We start from the raw sequence: 20,287 nt of genomic DNA on the forward strand, positions 1-20,287 counted from the left end.
AATGAGTGGTTAAATAAAATAAAATATATCCTGTTCTCCCACCTTGATATACATACTTGGAAGGTCAGGATTAGAATTCTCAGGCTCCTTGGAGTTCTGGGGTCGAACATGGTTTTGTGGGGTACTAGACCTCAGGCCCACGGTCCTGCTGGATTTCACCTTTGGCTCCATCCCTCATTGCGAGGCACCTTGGGGGTTTTAATGCGGATACCCCAGCCCCACATCCAAGACCAGTCCACCCCTCTTCCCCCTCCCTCTGCCTGCGGCCCCTCCACCCCCCCTTGGGCTAGGAGAGTACACATCCATGCCATGGGTTGCCCTCTGAAGGACAGGCCAGGGAAGAGACCCTGGAAGTGAGCAAGGGAACTTTTAGGCAGGGAATTTGGGGATCCTGGTAATGAGGCTACAGCCTGGAAGGAGGGTGCAGATGCAGGTGGGTATGCTCCTTTGATCTTCAAGCGCAAGGACTTCTTGTGCATGGGAGGGTGTCCCTGGGGAGGCGGAGCTGAGCCTCGAAAGCTGGGACTACAGCAGACACCTCTCGCCTGCTCTGTGGACTCCGGTCCCCGCATCTCACATCTCTCTCTCTCTCCCACAGCCTCACGCAGGTCAGTCTGCTTCCGCCCTCACCACCATGACTGCTCAGATTCTAGGGGTCTGTGGCACCTCCATCCTCCCTCATCCAATGAACATGTAACCTGTATCCGCTTGTTTTTTCCCCCAGCCCTCTGCTCATTTTATCTCTGTATTCTGCATGGGTGGCTTAATTAAAATTCCTATAATTAATCACCACCCATTTTGTAATGGACACAAAATCTGCATCCTGACTCAGATGAATTTTCTGGGATCCAGTCCCATCAGAACTAGGAATACAACCAAAACCCACGAGGTGCTTCCCCTCCCCTTCTTTTGTATTCCCAGCTGGGAAGTACCCACCCAGCCCTGAGCCACAGCCCAGAAAGCAAGGGCCTCGCCCCATTCCTCCCCCTCAGTCTTCACATCCCATCACTCACTGTGTCTTGCTGAGTCCAACTCCTAAGTATCCTAACTGTTTCTGGACTCATTTCCTTTCTTTCCATTCCCTTCACCGTGACTTTAGCTCAGACCTTTAAGAGCATTTAAAGTAGCCAAGGAGGCACTTAAGAATTCTACTGGAATTCTTAGCTCATTTTCCACTCTGTTGTAAAAAATGATTTCCCTGAAATGCAATTTGATCATGCTATCCCTCTGCTTGTAATTCTTCACTGGTCCTTTCACGTTGTTCAGGAAAAGCATCAGAATCCTAAACTGATCTAGCTCTCCCCTTTCCCCCATGCCCATCCTAGCCTTGAGCCAAAACAGACGCTTGACGCCATGCTTTGGGGAGTGTGTGCTCACGCGCTCTTCCTTTGCCCCACCTTCACACGCGCTTCCTTTGTCCTGAGGTCTTGCCTTGCCCTGGTGTCGTCCGCCTCCTCCTGATGGCTCAAGGCCGCACAGACATGGCCTCTGAGAGACTGGCCTGCCTGCCCCAAGCCTGACTGGGCTCCCTGTGCCAAAGCTTACGTACCGCCTCGTGCATACCCATCGGAGCATTTTTCACGAAGTGTTTTAATTGTGAGTTTACTTGCTTGTCTCCCTCACTAGACTGTGAGCTCACGAGGGCAGGGAACTCGTGTTTCATTTCCTCACTCCCAGCATTTAGCACTATGCCTGGCAATTAGCAAATGCTCAGAAAAATTGGGTGAGAGGCGCTGGGGAAGGTGCTGGGGAGATACCGCGAGGTGGGTAGAGCCATTCATCCACCACAGAGCCAAGATTCTAAAGGGGAATTGGACTAGTGCCCTAGTGGCTCTGCTGCAGATGGAACATGGGCCATGTCGAGAGATGAGAGAGGAAAGGTGCCTGTCCTTGTGTTTCTTCATTTATTTAGGGTCATTAAATTTTTTAAAGCCCTCTCTGAAAAAATGTAAATACATACTTTTTTTTCCATAAAACTTTCGGATGTTCACAAATTCCCATGGAGCCTGTCTGAGTTTCCTAAGACTGCTGTAACAAAGTACCACCGACTGGCTGGCTTCAGACAAGGAAATTTATCGTCTCACTGCTCTGGAGGCTGGAAGCCTGATGCCAAGGTGTCAGCAGGGCCATGTTGGAATCCGTGGCATTCCGTGGCTTTTAGACTCATCACCGCAATCTCTGTCTTCTCCGTCTTCACGTGGCCTTCTCCCCAGTATCTGTCAGTGCCTCTTCTCACCTGCCCATAAGGACACTAGCCCTATTGGAATAAAGACTCGCCCTGCTCTGGTGTGAGCTCATTTTAACTTGAGTAATTTCCATCTGCAATGACCCAATTTCCAAATGAGGTCACATTTCACAGGTACCAGGGGTTAGGGCTTTAAACAACAGTCTTTTTGGAGGCACAAGTCAATCCACATCAGGGCTAGCCCTTATACTGGAGCAAGCACGAATGGCCCTGCTTTAGGCAACTCACCCTGGCCCTCTTCCAGCTGTGTCCCTCTCCAAAGACTGTGGGATCAAGGGCACATGCCCCTCTGAAGTCCACCTTTTCTCCTGCTAGCAGTTTAAAAGCTGTGGTGGAGGACCAGTTGAAATGAACTCGAAGGACGGATACAATGTTGGAAGTTGGAAAAATGGGAGGAAGAGGGAAGCGAATTCAGAAGGCTGAACTGGCAAAGGCAAAGGGATGGAAAAGCTGGCTGAAAAGGTAGACTGGGGGCTCTTTTGTGGATGATCCTGACTCCCAGAGTTGAGAATTTTAAACTAATTTGATGGGGACAATGGGGAGTCTTTAACCACTTTTGCAGAGGGGATGATGTAATTGGGGTATGCCTGAGAGGTTTAATTTGTCCAATTCTAGAGTGGTTTCCATGTGGAAGAGAAAGGAAGTGGCAGACAGGAAATTATTGGAGTAGTTGAAGAAGAAACAAGGAGTAACTGAACAAAGCATGAGGGATGGGAAAGGAAAAGACTAATACAAAATACATGACTAGACTCCATTTGATTCAGCAAGAATTCAAAGAGATGGTAATGAAGAATATTCTGATGTTACGAGACTGGACACCAGGAGACTGGTCATGCTGTTAATGAAACAGGGACGCTGGAGGAAGGATTAATTTGAGGGAGAAGATGGTAAGCTCATGCCTGGACATGTTAAATATAGAAAGCAAGCTGGACATGTAGGGAGTGCTCCCCAGCAAGTCTAAAGCGATTCCAGGGTAAGTCATGGAAGGTTCATTCCAGAATGGTTGTGGAGGTCCCTGCAAAAGTATAAATCCCTGGGAAGCTGCATACTTACCAAGTTAAACCGTGGCTAGGTAAGTTTTTCAGGGCACATCCATCTCCCTGGGTCAAGTCACTTGGGACTGACCCTTCTTATATCTGCTTGAATTTAGCTGTCTCCCTGTCTCGAATTTTACTTTTAAATTGTTTTAGTGCCATTTTTAGCTTCCTCAAATTAGCATCACATTTTCCCTCTATGCTAGTCCCAACCCTGGTCCAAGAGGGAGCAGGGTGGTTGGGGTGGGGTGTGCGTGGAGGGGTGACAGGAGGACAGGGCATGCATCTAGGCCACATTGGGGGTTTTTATTTCGTGTTCTATGAAACTTCATGTATAAAATATTTGCTTTGCTTAAATTTGCTTGTTAAAAAATGTTGCCTTTTACTGCCATCCCTTTTGTTTTAAAAATGGATGTCATGTCTTTTATAGACACCTCTTATCGTTACCCAAGTTTCCCTACCCCCGAAATGGAGTGCCTCTCAGACAAATTATTTTGATGCTGAGCCCCTGCGGGCCAGTCTCACCTAGGAGAGAAATGGCACGATGTCTGGGCAGAGGGGACAGTGACCTGGCATGGAGAGCAGCCTAGAGATGTGATGACACCATGAAAAAGCCCATGTGACACTAGATGCATGAAGAAATAGGAAGACATGAGGCAGTAATTCCGAGTTAGTCAGACTTTAGTCTGATTAGAGTACTGTATTCAGTGTTGGTCATCAAACGGGATGCGAAGAAATTGGAGTGACTATGGAAACAAATAACAAAGATGATTAAAGGGTTAGAAAATAGGTCCTAGGATGAAAGGTAGGAAGCTGCGTTGCTGTCTCCAGAAGGGTAGACTAAGGTGGGGCATAAGTCTGAAAGGTTTTTATAAGAGGATGGTTAAAAGAATGAAAGACAATTGGAAGGTGCAGTGGAGGAAGATTGTGAACAAACCTAAGAGAAGGGAAAGTGCTGTCTTGGATAATTTAGACCATAGCCATCCTTTCGCCCCTTCCTCTACCCATGGCAGACATTCTTAATTGATCATAACACTCTTTCCTGCCGAACTTGGACCAATCTTCTAAATCCTTGTACAGAACTCCAGGCAGCCTCTACCAGTCCTCTGGAATTTTAAATTAGGAAAACACCTATTTGCCACCTTATCTTTAAACATTTAAACTTTTTGAGGACTGGAGGTTTCACCAGATGATTTCTGACTCAGCAAAGTTCTTTTCAGCACCATGGTTGTATTTTGTATTAAATTGGTTAAATGAGTTTCATGAGGAATAGACTTAATTTGTAGATGATAGTGGATCGGGTGCTTTTAGCAAAGAGACATCTTTGGAAAGCTTTTAGTGAAAGAATTGGGGGTTTTCCTACTATTTTAACGTATACAGTATAGCTGTCTTCTCAGACAAGTTCTTCCCAGGTAGTCGAGAAAGTCTCAGAATGTTGAAAAGCTTGAACAAAAAGAAATATTTTCATGGAGCCAGACGTAAGGAAAGAGTTCTTTCAAGGACCTCTTTAAAATGTACTATTTGGCACAGGAAGGGAGAGTTAGGCTGTAGGCTGATCTTGAATTCTGATTGGCTGAGGAAGGTATCTTGATGCCCTAATGAAGTGGATCTTGAATGCTGATTGGCTGAGGAAGGCATCTTGATGCCCTAATGAAGCTGCCCTTGAATGTTGATTGGCTGAGGAAGGCACTTAATACCCTAATGAAGTGAACCTTGAATGCTGATTGGTTGAGGAAGGCATCTGATGTCTTAATGAAGCTAATTGAAATCTATGCATTTTCTTTAGCTCTGTATGCATCCTCAGGGAAAAAACCGCAATGAATAGAGGTTTTCTGACATCCAGTTTCTGGGAGGTAAACAGTGATAAATGGCAGATCAAGAAGTTGAAGGGCAGAAATCAATACTTGCTGTTACACTGTAGTAAATTATAAAAAGTCTTGGCCAAGAGGGATGGATGTTGTTTTTCAAATCACACTTCTGGAATTTTAGTTTTTTATAAATTTCTTCATTCCTTATGGGAGTAAGTTTCTATCTTTGCCATACATACTCAAAGTTTGGAGGGATAGATCATAGGCCAAATAAAAAGGAACAGGTAATTTGACCTGTTAAGTAAGATATGAATATTCTTCTCCACCATCTAATTTCTCTAAACTTTTCTAATGATCACTAGCATAGATTATTTTGTTGAAGGATAGCCTTTCAATCACAAAGTAGATGAAAATGAAATAAAATAACATAAAACCAAGAGAAATAACGGTGCTTTAAAATAACCTTAGAAGTTTCCTAAGTTTCAGGAGCAGTGTCTTTCTCAGTGCCATTTGGCTCATAAATATACATTCCAGAGCCACTCAATTTGACATACCAAAAAAAAGAGGGCTTTCAAAAAAAATTTCCTTCCAATGATGCCAGCAACTATTTTCACCATTTTAAAAGATAAATTTATCATGTTGGACCAAGTAAGATATTTATGTATACTAACTTGAATTTCACCCCTGACAAAAACAAACATAAGTCTTCAAAGATAATACTTGCTATTTTTTTTTTTGGTCTTGTGTTTATTTCCCTCTTTTTCTTTCCTCCTCTCCTCCCCCCTTTCTTTCTCTTCTTTCTCTTTCAGAAGGGACTGGTAACTTGTAATTTGAGCTAAGAAGGCTGCTGTTAGGAAATTCTGTTCTGTCATAGGCTGATAATCAGAAAAAGTGTGCTAGATCTAATTGGGTGAGATTTCTTGCATCTAGGCACACGTGCAGAGAGTGCTTCCACGGTTCCCACTACCTTCTAGACACCCTGGGTTGGAGCCTCAAGAGTCGCCCACCACAGCGCCCCTGCAGGCAGCGGCATTGCGCCTACCGAGGGGGAGGTTGGCTCCTCGTATCCCCCCCACCTGCCTCCTGATAGCAGGGGGAGCAGCTGGGCTCACCTGTGCGGGGGAGCTCAGAAGGAAGGGCCTCCTGTCAGATTTAAGATCAATTATTCTGAAAGAGAGTTAAAAAAAAAAAAAAAAGACAACGAGGGGAGCAGATGTAGCTCAGTGGTTGAGCACCTGCTTCCCATGTAGGAGGTCTTGGGTTCAATCCCCGGCACCTAAAAAAAAAAAGGCAACTTGGATAACCTCAGAGCTTGGGGGCAGAGAAATGATGGTTTGAGGAACAGTGACTTAAGGGCAGAAGAGAAAGAAAAGTGAGATTTCACCTTTAACCCCAGTACCTCCCTGGATGGTAAGTGCCTTGAGGGCTTGTTCTATGACTTTTCCCCGTTGTTTTCTCAGAGCCAAATACCTTGCCTGATGCAGAGTGGTAGGCATCTGTTTAGTGAGCATTCGTTGGAAAAATTAAGTGAATGAAAGGATAGAAAGAGTCTTTGCTTTGAGTCACGTTGGAGAGATAGGTTTTCATTGAAACAGGAGGGACATAGGGTCTATCTATGGGAGAATTTCTTGGCAGGGGACATTGTTGAAATCTATTACGGGTTACTGAGGATTTCATATAATCTAAGGAGAGTCCTAATCACCATAAAACTTCAACGATTTTGGGATGGTTTCAGTGCGCCCCCTGGAGGAGGGACTTGGACTAGCCGCTGGCTGGCTCTCGCGTTCTGATTGCCAAGAAGGTTTCCCCCGTTTCCCTGCCTGCGTCTATTTTCCCGGACAATTCTAATTTTCTTACAAACTAACCTGTGTAAATTCCACATGCCAGAGAGGTCAAGAGTAAAAAGGTCATGTGAAGTCAAAGAGTGGGTTGGAGAGGGTCTGGAAGAAGAAAGCAGTTGATCGGGGTATAGACAATGATTTCAGATTTTTTTTTTCTCAATCAGAAGATGAATAAGCCAAAAAGGCTTATTTTATACTAAGAATAAGGATGCATTTCCATCTGCAGGTACCTCTTCCCTGCTGTGCTGGGGCCACCTGTGGGGTGGAGGATGCCGGCTGCTCACTGTCGGGACTGGGGGGCTCCTTGGCCAGAGGCAGCCCAGAGGGCGTGCTGGCCAAGTCACCCAGCTACAGTGAGGTTAGCACCCTGTCCTGATCTGTCATTTCACACTTTGACACTAGATGTCAGGGAAAGACTTAGCGGTCTACTTTTCAGCCCCCACACTTCAGGAGAGAGCAAGGCTGCCTGCAGAGAGAAATCAGGTATTGAAAATGGGCAAATTTCCCCCTGCGAGGCACTGAGGACACTGGGGCTCTGAGACCAAAACGTCGCTGCCACGCCCATGCCCTATTAGACAGCTTGGTGCTGTTAAAATCCCATTTACAGAAGGGGTTAGATCGAGATCACCTCATAAAAAGAGTTTTTTTTTTTTTAATGAAACTCATCAACTTCCTCTTTCAATTTTATTACAAAAGATACTCACTTTTACTTAAAAAAGGATAGAAGATATAACATGGTCATGTTCTGATTATCCTTTTTGTTTGTGAATTGGGGAATAGCTAAGCCAACTAAAAATTACAAGAGAATCTCATAAGACCATCCCAATACTCTTTAGTAGATCCATTCATTGTGCAAAAGGGGCGTTTTGTTTTAAATGCTAGTAAGTAAAAATGTGGTTTTACTGCAGAGTAACTAAATATTGGCCTGCTTTAGTTAATATTGTCTGATTCCCAAGGCTCTCGGCCGCTTAGCAGGCTTTCTGATGTAATAGAAAACCACGAGCTTTTTCATTACTGTGGATGGCAGATTCAGAAATTGTTCTTTTCTTTTTTGACCTGAAAGAAGGCAACGCGAGCAAACTGGAGTCAGACAGGACAGTGGTAAAGGACAAGGCAGCAGCGGATATATGCATGTTGTTTTTTTTCTCTTTCAAAGGGTCACGCCATGGTTTTCTCATTCTCAGTCATCTTTTGGAAATAACTAGTCATCTACAGGCCCAAGGTTAAAAATAGCAATTCCCGTGGAGGGAGGTGCCCACGGCTCTGCCAGACTTGGTGGAACAGCCCCGCCTGTGGAAAGAAGTTCCAGGAGTCCTCCTGGATTTTTGAAGCCACCCTGTCATCATCCCAAATGGCATTATTAATGCCACAGGGCTGTGCCCTCCGTTTACGTGTGAGCTGGATGTTGTGCAATGTACAGGGGGTGCAAAAAAGAAGACAGAGCTTCTCTGAAGGCTCAGGACGGGGGTGGGAGGGAGACACGTGAACAAACCACTCTCCTGTTGACCACAGATATTTATGACGATTGCTAGGTGTCACATAGAGTGACCGAGACAATCCCACCCTTCTGGAACTTTTGGATAAAAAACACATTTTTGGGGGTCCATCTCACAGCGTAATTCAGAGGAGAGGAGGATTTAGACAGAAATGAAAACATGGAGGGCTGCCGGTACGATCGATGGATGTATGGACTGATTAATAAAAAACACTCCTTTGGCACGAACCATGCACCGGCCGCCTTCCTAAGAACTTTGCAACTATTAATCCATTTCATCCTTAAAACTGCCCTAGTACATCGATACCAGTATTCCACTTTACAGATAGTCAGCTGAGGCATGAAGAGGTTAAGGAACTTGCCCAAGGGTTCACAGCTGGGGCTAGAGTTCCCAGTCCGTGCCAGGTCTTTCTCTTCCACCCAGAAGGGGAGCATTGTGTAGCTCAGGGGCTGGTGGGCTTGGAGTCCGGCAGGCCTGGCCTGCTCTTTGGCTCCGCCCTTGGTGCCTGTGAGCTGGGACACCCCTTGCTCAGTCTTTCAGGTCCTTGCCTTTCTTAGAGGGAACAACTGCAGTAAAGGATTCATAGCGCTGCTGGGAGGATAATGAGGTCGTACTACATTACGTAGCACCTGCTCCCACTGCCCGGGAACGCGGGCGTCCAAGGTGGCCCCAAGGACGCCCGCTTCGGTACACTCGTGTCCTTTCGCAGTTTCCCCCTTGCCTAGGGCTGACCTAGATAACCGATAGGACCTTGCAGGAGGGTCGGCGTGTGGCTTCGGAGGTGAGGCCGTAAATGCCCCGCAGCTTCAGCTTCGCCTGGCTGCCTGGCTGAGCGCGCCTCTGGGGACGCCGGCTGGCACGTCGTGAAGACCCTCAGGCGCCTCCCCGCGGGGTCGCTCCAGCCCCAGGCGGCAGCCCTGGCCCTCGCCAGCCGGTGGGCTGCAGACGCGGCTCCCCCAGCCCGGGCAGCCCCCAGCCCGCGGCAGCCCGGCCCAGACCCCCACTAGCACCTGTTAAGCCGCCCCGAGTAGACTTCCCAGCCGCGCCGCCTCCGAACCCCCGACCTGCCGAACCCGGTGAGAGAGGAAGCACTTGCTGTGTTTCAGCCACTTGGGGGAGGGGAGCTTGTGTGCAGCAATAGGTGACTAATGAACTTCCCCGTACCTAGCCTTGGTCCCGCGCCCAGCTAGACTCTTTTCTTGTGTCTGCTCTTTTCCTGAACCCTCCCATTCTCCTCCAGACCCGAGCCGAGTGATTGAATTTGCCCTGGAAACCCACGCGCTCAGTTCACCTGTCCCCTGTTGCAGCCGCCCCCCTCCCCACGGGGGCTGCGCGTCCACACGGGCACCCGCTGACCACGAGGCTTTAGTGGGTGTGCGCGCACGCCGGTCACGTGTGTCCCTGACCGTGGGTCCGGGTGACAAAAAGCCTGTAGGACGCGGTGCGCGCCCATCTGAGCATCCGTTTCCCACGTGCAAGGCGAGGGGTGGGGCGGACGGTTCGGAGGAGACCCCCGAGTCGTCGTGGGAAGGCCGTCCCTGTGGGTGTCCATCAGTGTGAGTGTCCACGTGCGCGGGTGCCGAGTGGCAAAGGGAATGCGAGGATGTCCGAAAACCCTGGAAAAGCCACGGGGCGCAGGTCTTTGCCGCGAGCGCCGGCTGGGTTCCCCCAGCAATTCGCCAGCTTGCGGTGCAGGCTCGGGCCCGCGGCCTCGCGACTCGCTGTGCTTCCAGGACACCCGGGCGTGCTAGATTTGATGGCCCCAGTCCCTAGGAGCTCCTGGTGACAAGCAAATGTGGAAAGAGGCTGGACTGAAGCCAGACAGACGTGGACCTGTGCCCCGGGATAGGGAGGGCTGTGGGGGGGAGGGGGCAGGCAGAACTTGGCCCTGAGGGTGTCACATGTACATGGCATCCCTGGAGGTACAGGATGGAGCAGAGTGGGGACAGAAATGTAGCCTGGAGGCCTCTCTTTAAACTCTTGTCCTGGGACCCATAAAGGTTAGCTGTGATCCTGGATCAAGGTTTGAATAATTTCCTCTAATTTAAAATTAAATCCAAATTCCTTGTAAGAGCCTACAAAGGCCTTTTGCAACCTGGCCCCACCCACGTCTCCCATTCATCTCCTTCCAGTCCTGCCCTCACTCCAGTCACCCAGCCCCCTAGGGCTTTTCTGTCCCTGGAGAGTGTCGAGGTTAGTCTCTCCTTGAGGCTTTGGCACCTGCTGTTTTCCTTGCCTGAAATCCCCTTTCCTCAGTCTTCCCTTGAGGGGGTCATTCTCCTCCCTCGAGCAAGGGCGCCTTCTTAGAGAGGCTTTCACTGGACAATCACTTTAAATGACTTCCCATCCTGTAATAGTGTCATACTACCAGTACCATTGTCTGAGCTGTGACATTCGTTTGTTGACTTGTTTATGGCTGCGCCCACGCCCAGGTCACACATGCTTCGTAAGAGCAGGGGTTGTCTTGCTCACTCACCGCAAGCGAGTGCCTATTTGAGTGCTGGGCACAGAGGGTGCTCTAGGAGCGTGCTGCCCACGCACCACGCACCGCGGGGCAGCGGTTTCCTGGGCTGTGAAATGTGGGGGAGGTTGACTCATGAACTCCAGCAAATGCATGTTCTTGATCTGAATCCCATTCCCATGGCTGTGAGCTCTTGTAAATGGGCCTTTGGAGGATGTTTTTTTTTTTATTCTAGTGAAGGTTTGGCCCATCTGAATCAGGGAGGGTCTTAATCCATAATCCTGGGGACCTTGGAAAAAGGCCGCACGGAGAAGCCAGACGTCAGCGGAGCCTGGAGAAGCAGAAGGAGAGGGCATGGCCCTGCGGTGGGGAAGCCGAGGACGGCGAGCTGTCCACAGCTGCACGGCAGGCTACAGCCTGGGGGAGAGAGCAAGCCTTGCCTGTGTCTTGATTTTGGACTTCTAGCCTCAAAACTGTGAGCCAATTAATTCCCGTTGTTGAAACTAACCCATTGTGTCATAGCCTGGCAAAATAAGTCTGTGCATGGTCATCGCGTAGAACTCGTGTGCAGATTAGTAATGAGGGAAAAGCCCTTAGCCCACATGCCTGTTTATATTAAGAGGTCAATAAATGTGAACTTCATTCTCTCTAGCCCGGATTGCAAAACTCATCTCAGGTTTCCTGACATGATACAGATTCCGTGTCTCTAGCCCAGTTTTCGCTCACGCGCTCTCCTCATCTAGGTTTTGCTCTAATTTTCGCTGTCTACATTCCTGTGGGACCGGCCTTGCTTCTGGACTCCACCACGGTTGTTAGTGTAACTGTGCCCCCTGGTGGCCTTAGAAGATATGACACATGGTGGAGAACAGACTGACTGACTGGTGGAGAGTCTCAAGTTATTTCAAGAGGAGACACTCGCCCAAAGTTCAGAGAAGAGTCCAGAACACAGAAATTATAGTCTCCAAATGCAGGGGGTCATAAAATCTACACCCCCCCCCGCCATGGCCTCGCTGCCTAGCCTCATTTGAAAAATCAGCCTTGCATTCATCTCCCTTCCTCATATTCTCCTTCTTCAAGTGGACAGTCATTTTCCTAAAGTTAAGATTTTCTCAGGCCACTACTCTGCTCAGGAAATTCAACAGCTCCCTATTTTATGAAGAATAAAGCCTGGGTTCAACCTGCTTTTCCAGTTTCGGGCTCTTCTAGTCTTTCCCTGCCGCCCCTTTACATGCTTATGCAGAAGGCACACCTTGACCACACACTGGGAACACACCCTACTTTATTATCCACGCGGTGCCCGCCTCCACGCTGCTCTCTATCTAAATGCTCTCCCCTGCTTCTGCCTGCTCGCTGAATCCCACTCCGTTCCAGGCCAGCTCGAGGCTCCCCTCCCCACCCACACACCCCTCTTGAAATCCACTGCTTCTCTGGACCCATATTCATATTTCCACCATGGCAATGATATTATGCCCTGGAATAGCTTTAGTTTTTTACATCATTCCTTTAGGGCAGGAATGATGTTTTGTTTAACGCAGTGTCGTGTGCATAGTAGGTCAATAGTATTTATTGACTGGTTAATGAATAGAAGTCCTGAGCCTGGAGTCTGTATTTCCTGGAGCCCAGTCAGAGTGGTCTGGGAAGTGAGAAGCCACTTAGAGTGATGTTGGGACAGACCTCTGAAACTGGAACTGCCTTGGGCGATCTGGAGGCCGTAACTCTAAACTGAAAGCAGAGTTTCCACTGAAATTCTGAGCCTTGGTTTCCTTAGGGGAATAATGGGCACAATAATTTCTGAGTGCCCTACTTTACATCAGAACTACTAAAGTGGAGATCTTAAGATAATGTCTTACGTACTCTCATGTGCAAAGATAAAAAGCAAAGTGTAAAGCTGATATTGTCAGAGCATTAATCACATGTGTGTGGGAAATTATATTCCTGTAAACAGCTTCCTACTGTTGAATGATTTTGACATTTCTTTGATTTGTATACCAAGTTAGCTGTATATTACAAGTGGTGGAAACCAACAAGACATGCCACAAATAAACTCTCACCTGATTGTTGAGACAGGGGACTCAGTCACATCTGGAGATTCAGCAACAATATATATAAATTCATCTTTTTCCTGAGTCACTTTTTTTGTATCTCTTGATGATCTTTTGTCTCAGTTTTCTCAACTGAAATTTAGAAATAATATCCCATTTCCAATATTACAAATGACTTAGGTGTTCTGTAAACACTAATTGGCCACACCCTCAAGGTTGAGGATTTTTTCCAGAATAATGCCAATTACCTTAGGAAAAGTCAAATTTAAAGTTACATATTTGGAACCTGTCTTTCCATAGCATGGCATACCCTGAGATCTGCATTATAGGGTGTACTGTCTTCTGTTATCCTTCTTGGCTCATGGAGAGGTTTGCCTGGCTCAGAGGACAACATTTTCATATTTTGATTCCTTAGATACCTAATTTGTACACATTAAATCCCCTTCTTGTTCAGGAGACATCAGAAGGTGGTTAGGTTTGGAATATCTACTGTCAAATTCTCTACAAATCTGAGGGATATTTCAGGCCAATTCCCTACCACCCAACCTCAATGGGAAATCCAAAATGTCCAGTGTCTGAGCCACTCTGCCTGCCTCTATTCCTGGGTGGAAGAATACATTATCCTATGGGCACATTCTACTGGCAGGAAAAAAGGGCTCAACCATCCTATGCATATGGCCTGCACCTTATCGTCATGTGATTTAATAAATAACATGCCATGAAGTAAACCCTTAGCTCGATGGCTTATAGCAATGTAAACTAAACACCTGAGTGTACTTTTTAGGGTAATTGGAGACCGGTGGGCTTGGGACAGGTTTCTACATTCCCAGCAGTTTCTGAACAATTCTTTGGCCAGTGTTGAATCTTGAGTACTTTGAAGTAATAACCTGGAGTTTCTCCTTGACTGTCCAGGACACATTTGCACTTGGCACTCCTCTGTTGGAGACCTTGAAAGTCATATTTGGGCCAAGGCTTAGAGGATCCTTGAAGCACAAGCCAGAACTAGGCATTTTCAGGGTCCACCATGAGGAGAAAGCGCTCTCTGAGACCCACCATGGGGCAGGACTTTCATGCTCATGTAGAATTATTCCATTAGCCCTAGGTACTCCGCAGAAGACACTAAATAATTATGTTCCTGGTAAATGTAAGTGCCTCCGTATGGTTCTGCATTTTTGACTACCACCCACGAGAATAATGCCAAAGCCTCTATCAATGGCATTATATGTGCACCCTGGCCAAAAAAAAAAAAAAAAAAATCTCATTGCCGTTCTTCTCCCAGGCCCATTAGGTCAGTAAGATAAACAGCCAGTCCCATGGTCGATGGTTACTTTGTTTCCTTTTAAAGTGTCTTTCAAACATACCATCAACCGGGATTACTACCAGTCCTGGAGTAATTGGGGTACCCGCTCCTGGGCTATGTATGAGTCAAGTTCAATAGCTTGCATGACCCTCCCCTAAGTTGAAGGAAAGAGTTGCCCACCAGGGCACTTGCTGGCAGGAGCAAACTAAATGCAGAGCTATGGAACCACATTTAATCGATGAGGCTGTGAAGTTTGGTGCTGGCAACCTCTGTTTTAAAAACACATGATGTCTTCCATAAGACAGATGTGGTCTTGGCCAAATGTATATTCATCAGGATGCTCCTCCCATCCCTGTTCCGAGGAGATAATGGATAATGGTATTCCACCCATTGTGCAAAGTGTGAGAGGGTCAAGAAAACATTTGCAGCTTAGAGCAACAAACTGTGAAATGCATCCAATCTTAAGAAATCCTAAATCTCTGGGCATAAACTACACGAATAGAATTTGTAACCAGCAAAGACATCCTTTATTATAAGTTAATTTTATATGAGTTTGCGCTTGTGAGAATGAGTGACAGAGAGGGAGAGAGGGAAAGAAGGAGGGAGGGAATTGAAAATGGGAAAGACAATTAGAATGGATAATGGTGGGTAGAGATAAAGGAAAAGCAATATACAACAGAGAAGGGAGAGGAATGAAGAAATTTAGGAGGGTGAGAGAAAAATAAGTGTGGAAAGGAAGGGATTAGGAGCATGAACAGGAATGTAGAAGGTATGGCTGTGGATAGAAAGCAGAAATAAAGAAAGGAAAGAAGAGAGGAAAAGGAAAAAGGGAAATATTACAAAGGGTTAGGTAGGAAACATGCGATGTGCATCTGGCATTTAAATGAATTATTTTTCCTCCCAAGTTTTTACTTTACATTATGTTCTGCTGATGACAGCCTAATTCCCAATTAAGATATGCTAATAAGGCTGGCTGTATACCATAGACTCACCAAGCCTGATAAACAGCTTATTTTCTATTTGGTTTGGGTTGGGCAGTTATCTTGCCTTTTCATGCCTAAATTTCTCATTGACATTCTTCCTCCAAAGGCACAAAATGACCACTTATTGTTCTAACTAATATGTGTTTTAGACAAATGCACTTTCATCTTTGCTGATACTAACGGCTAACTGCTGACTATAAACTCCACATTCCTCCATCTGCTTTCAGTCACCTTTAATCAAAAATAATATTCACATGGATCTTTTTATTAATGGGGAAAATTGATTTCATTCTGGTCTATTTATCTGTGGATAAATATAATTATTTTCCAGTATGTGAAGCATCTTAGGAAACTGTTAGAGATAACACAGGCAGAAAAGGGAGGCCTGTGCCACAGGGTTAACTTGCTGACCTGCAAATAATAGACAATGAATATGAGCTTAAACCTGGTGATTGAATGAAAATATGGATTGCCCTTCAAGGGGTGTTGGAAAGAGTATCAGAAAATGGCAAGAAGCCCCAGCACGTTTAGCTACCCATTAAGAGAACCCAGGCGTCGTGGCAGGCGCTACGTATGGATTCATATAGCTCACAGCAGGAGAACCCATCCTATTCACAAGCACATTTCTCCAGTGACAGTCCTTGGTCCATGCAAGAGCTCCCGGGTCTTCCGAAGTGTTTCTTGGGATGGCCAGGAAGTGCTCATGTTCTACTAGAGTCACTGTCAAGTTCTTGTTCTAGGATTCTCTCAGGTTTCCTTTGCTAGGCTCATCTTCACCTTTCCGTGGTGCACCAAGATTCTGGTTCATTCCACACCCAAATGTTGTTGCAGAGTCTCTATTTATTTCTCACACCAATACAACACAAGCACAAAAAAGAGATAGAGTGTAGTAATGATTAAAATTTCGAGCTCCGCAATCAAACTCCATCAAGTTCAAATTCAAGCCCTGGCTCTTACTGCTTGTAGGACCTTGAACATGTTACTTACTTAACCTCTCTGTGCCTCAGTCTCTTTCCTTGTGAAGTGAGGGTAATAATAGTAGTTCCTTCGTAGGGTCGTTGTGAGGATTACATGAATAAATAATATGCAGTGCACTTAGAAGGGTGCTTGGCATACTGAAAGCACAAACTGATGTTAGCTGTTATTACTGAAGACTTTAAGTTGTAAGAAAATTATAGCTTTGGGAAGAAACAATGTGCAATTGAATACCAGATGTTGTTGCTAGAATCCATTGGCTATTCTCTAACAGAGTCCCCAGTGCATTGTCTTTTTCCTTGGTTTTTAGCCTCCCACCATCTTGCTGGACTCATACTCTTCCTTAGGTCACACATTCCTTTCTTATCTCCCCTTCCTCCACATCTTGGACCACAATCCTTAGTCTCTGGGTCCTAACTAGATGAAAAACCATGGATCAGTAAACAGGATTATTGTCTCTGTACCCAAGGCAGACAACCCTGTTACTTTACTACTTAGAGTCTTTTTTTTTAAAAGATTTTTTATTTATTTCTCTCCCCTTCCCTACCCCCAGCACCCCCAGTGGTCTGCTCTCTGTGTCTATTCACCATGTGTTCTTTTGTGTCCTCTTGTATTCTTGTCAGTGGCACCCAAAATATGTGTCTCTTTTGTTGCATCATCTTGCTGCATCAATTCTCCATGTGTGCAGCGCCACTCCTGGGCAGGCCACATTTTTTTTGCACTGGGCAGCTTTCCTTACAGGGCGCATTCCTTGTGCATGGGGCTCCGCTACATGGGGGACACCCCTGCGTGGCATGGCACTTCTTGTGTGCATCAGCACTGCTCATAGGCCAGCTCATCATATGGGTCAGGAGGCCCTGGGTTTGAACCTTGGACCTCCCATGTGGTATGCAGATGCTCTATCCATTGAGTCAAATCCGCTTGCCTCCGAATTGGGCACTGAGTCTTACTTTCACATAATCGCAAGTCCCATTCAATTGTTTCTCAAGTAAAACAACAGTCTCTCCCCCAAAGTGAAGTCTCCTGGCATTCCCAGGATGGAGATAGGGCTGCAGGAAGTGGGAGCCTCTGTAGAGACTCAGGACTCATCCATTATCATTGAATATTAAAAACACATCCCTTGTCTAAGAGAAGCTTGTTTGGAGTCCTTGAAGTATATGTTTGATGCTGATGATCATTACCTTGAAGAAAAATCTGAAGTGCTTTAAGAAACAGTCCATACAAAGCTACAGTAGTGAAAACAGCATGGTACTGGCATAAGGAGAGACACACAGACAAATGGAATCGAATTGAAAGTTCAGATATAGAACCTCATGTATATAGCCATATAATATTCGATAAAGCCACCAAACCCTCTCAACTGGGAGAGAATGGCCTATTCAACAAATGGTGCCTGGAGAACTGGATAGCCATATGTAGAAGAATGAAAGAGGATTACCATCTCACACCTTATACAAAGATCAACTCAAGATGGATCAAAGACCTAAATATAAGAGCCAAGACCATAAAGACCTTAGAAAGCAGTGTAGGGAAACATCTACAGGACCTTGTAATAGGAAATGGCTTCATGAATATCACACCAAAAGCACGAGCAGCAAAAGAACAAATAGATAAATGGGACTACCTCAAAATTAAAGCCGCCTGCACTTCAAAGGAGTTTGTCAAGAAAGTAAAAAGGGAACCCACACAATGGGAGAAAATATTTGGCAACCATATATCTGATAAGAGACTTATAACTTGCATATATAAAGAACTCATATATCTTGAAAACAAAAAGATAACCCATTTAAAAAATGGGAAAAAGATTTAAACAGACACTTCTCCAAAGAAGAAATACAAATGGCAAGAAAGCACATGAAAAAATGTTCCAAATCTCTAGCTATCAGGGAAATGCAAATCAAAATTACAATGAGATACCATCTTACTCCCATAAGATTGGCAGCCATGAAAAAAACAGTAGAATACAAATGCTGGAGAGGATGTGAAGAAAGGGGAACACTCATCCATTGCTGGTGGGAATGCAGAAGGATCCAACCATTCTGGAGGACAGTTTGGCGGTTTCTCAAAAAATTATCCATAGATTTGCCATATGACCCAGCAATACCACTGCTGGGTATATACCCATCAGATCTGAAAACAAGGACACAAACCGATATATGTATACCAATGTTCATAGCAGCATTGTTCACTATCGCCAAAAGTTGGAATCAATCCAAATGTCCATCAACAGATGAGTGGATCAATAAAATGTGGTATATACACACAATGGAATACTACTCAGCTGTAAGAACCAATACACTACAATCGCACGTGATAACATGGATGAACCTTGAGAATCTTATGTTGAGTGAAGCAACCCAGGCATTGAAGGACAAATACTACATGACCTCAATGATATGAAATAAGTTAACTGCCTCAGAGAGCTAGAGTCTGGAAAAGTGGCTTACAGGAAATCGGGGGGTGGAGGAAGGATGTGAGTTAATGTCTGCAGGGGTGGAATCTGTGATGAGCTGGCGGTAAGTATGAGCACAAAGAAGGGACAAAATGGGGGCAAGGGGTTACCTTCGGGTGGGGTTTTCTGGGTTTGAGGGGGGCTGGGGATGGGCAGAGGGGTAATATTGTCCAAGAAATAGGTGGGAGGGAGGGGCAACATACGAACATGGGAGAGTGTCAGATGTTCGTTGAGAACAAAATGTTGAGTAAAACGTATCAAAGTATAAGTAGGAGGGTTACCTGGTTAGGATGCTCAGGGGGTATGGTCTGATGCGGGATGGACTCTGGAGGGAATAGCTGAAGGCTCATTTTGCCAAGGTGGGCTCTACCATTGGGTGGGGTGGACCCATATCCTGGGGAAGACTAATGCCGTCGAATAGAGAGAACTGTATCTCTCGTGAGAAAGGACGGCTCCCAGGGCATTAGATTGGCAGGCGTTGTGGGCCCTAAGGGGAGGGGAAAATGGATGTGGAATGGATGGAACAAAGGTAAATAAGGGGGCAAGAGAGGAGTTATGTGAGAGTACATGAGGATGAATATAAAACAGCTAATATTACACCAAAAACATATAGGGGATGACAGACTAATAATGAAAACCATAAGACAAAACATAGGATAACTAAAAAATTTAGAAAACTGTACAACCTAAAGTATGGACCACATAGTAAGCACAGATGTCACCTTGTTTGAAAACTATAGTTTCGGAATCTGTACATCAGTTTCAGGAAATATGATATGAATAAGTTAAAAGATTAATGCTGTGGAAGGGAAAAGGTTTTATGGTGGATCTGGGGAAGTACTGTATATTGTATATATGAATTTCGGTGATCTAAGACTCTTCTGAAGCTGACATTATGTTGGGATTCACTTTATGGGAAGTTTTGGATCACAGAGTGGTTCAACAATGGCAGCGGAGGAATACTGATATGGGATGTTATTGACAGGATATATATGGTTGACAGGGAGTTATACAGGACATATGCCCAGGGTATATGGTAATGTCTATATATACTCATAGTGGAAACAATTAAAAACAACAGCTGGGGGGGTACTGGGCTCCTGGCCGGGGGGTCACTGTTGTGGGCCCTGGGAGAGCAGCAGCAATCTTCCAGGTGCAACGGCAAGAACCAGGAAGGAAGGAGGGCCCAACAGTGGGCTCTTGATACTAATGGCTACACTTTTGAGCCTATACACCTGCAATAAGAACAAGGCCTAGAGTAGCATTGTGCCTGGGGGTTTCCTCCTGACAACCTTCATGTTACTCAAATGTGGCCATTCTCACAGCCAAACTCAGCGTGTAGATGCGATGCATTCCCCCCAGCGTGGGACATGACACCCAGGGATGAGCCTCCCTGGCACCGAGGGATCACTACCACATACCAGCTGAAGAAGCAACTAGAAAATGACCTTGAATTAAAGATTCAATGCGGAACAGCAGAATATACCTGTCTACATATAATAACATGACTTCGGGAAGCGGTTTGACCTAATGTAAGGGGGAAATGGAAAGGAGAAATGAGATTATAAGGCTGTGAGTCTCTAAAAAAGAGTCTGGAGGTTGTCAGAAGGAATACCCCTATGTACAACTGAACAGAGTCTAAGAGACAGA

This window comes from Dasypus novemcinctus, chromosome 20 (genome assembly GCF_030445035.2).
Source record: "Dasypus novemcinctus isolate mDasNov1 chromosome 20, mDasNov1.1.hap2, whole genome shotgun sequence".
Lineage (NCBI taxonomy): Eukaryota > Metazoa > Chordata > Mammalia > Cingulata > Dasypodidae > Dasypus > Dasypus novemcinctus.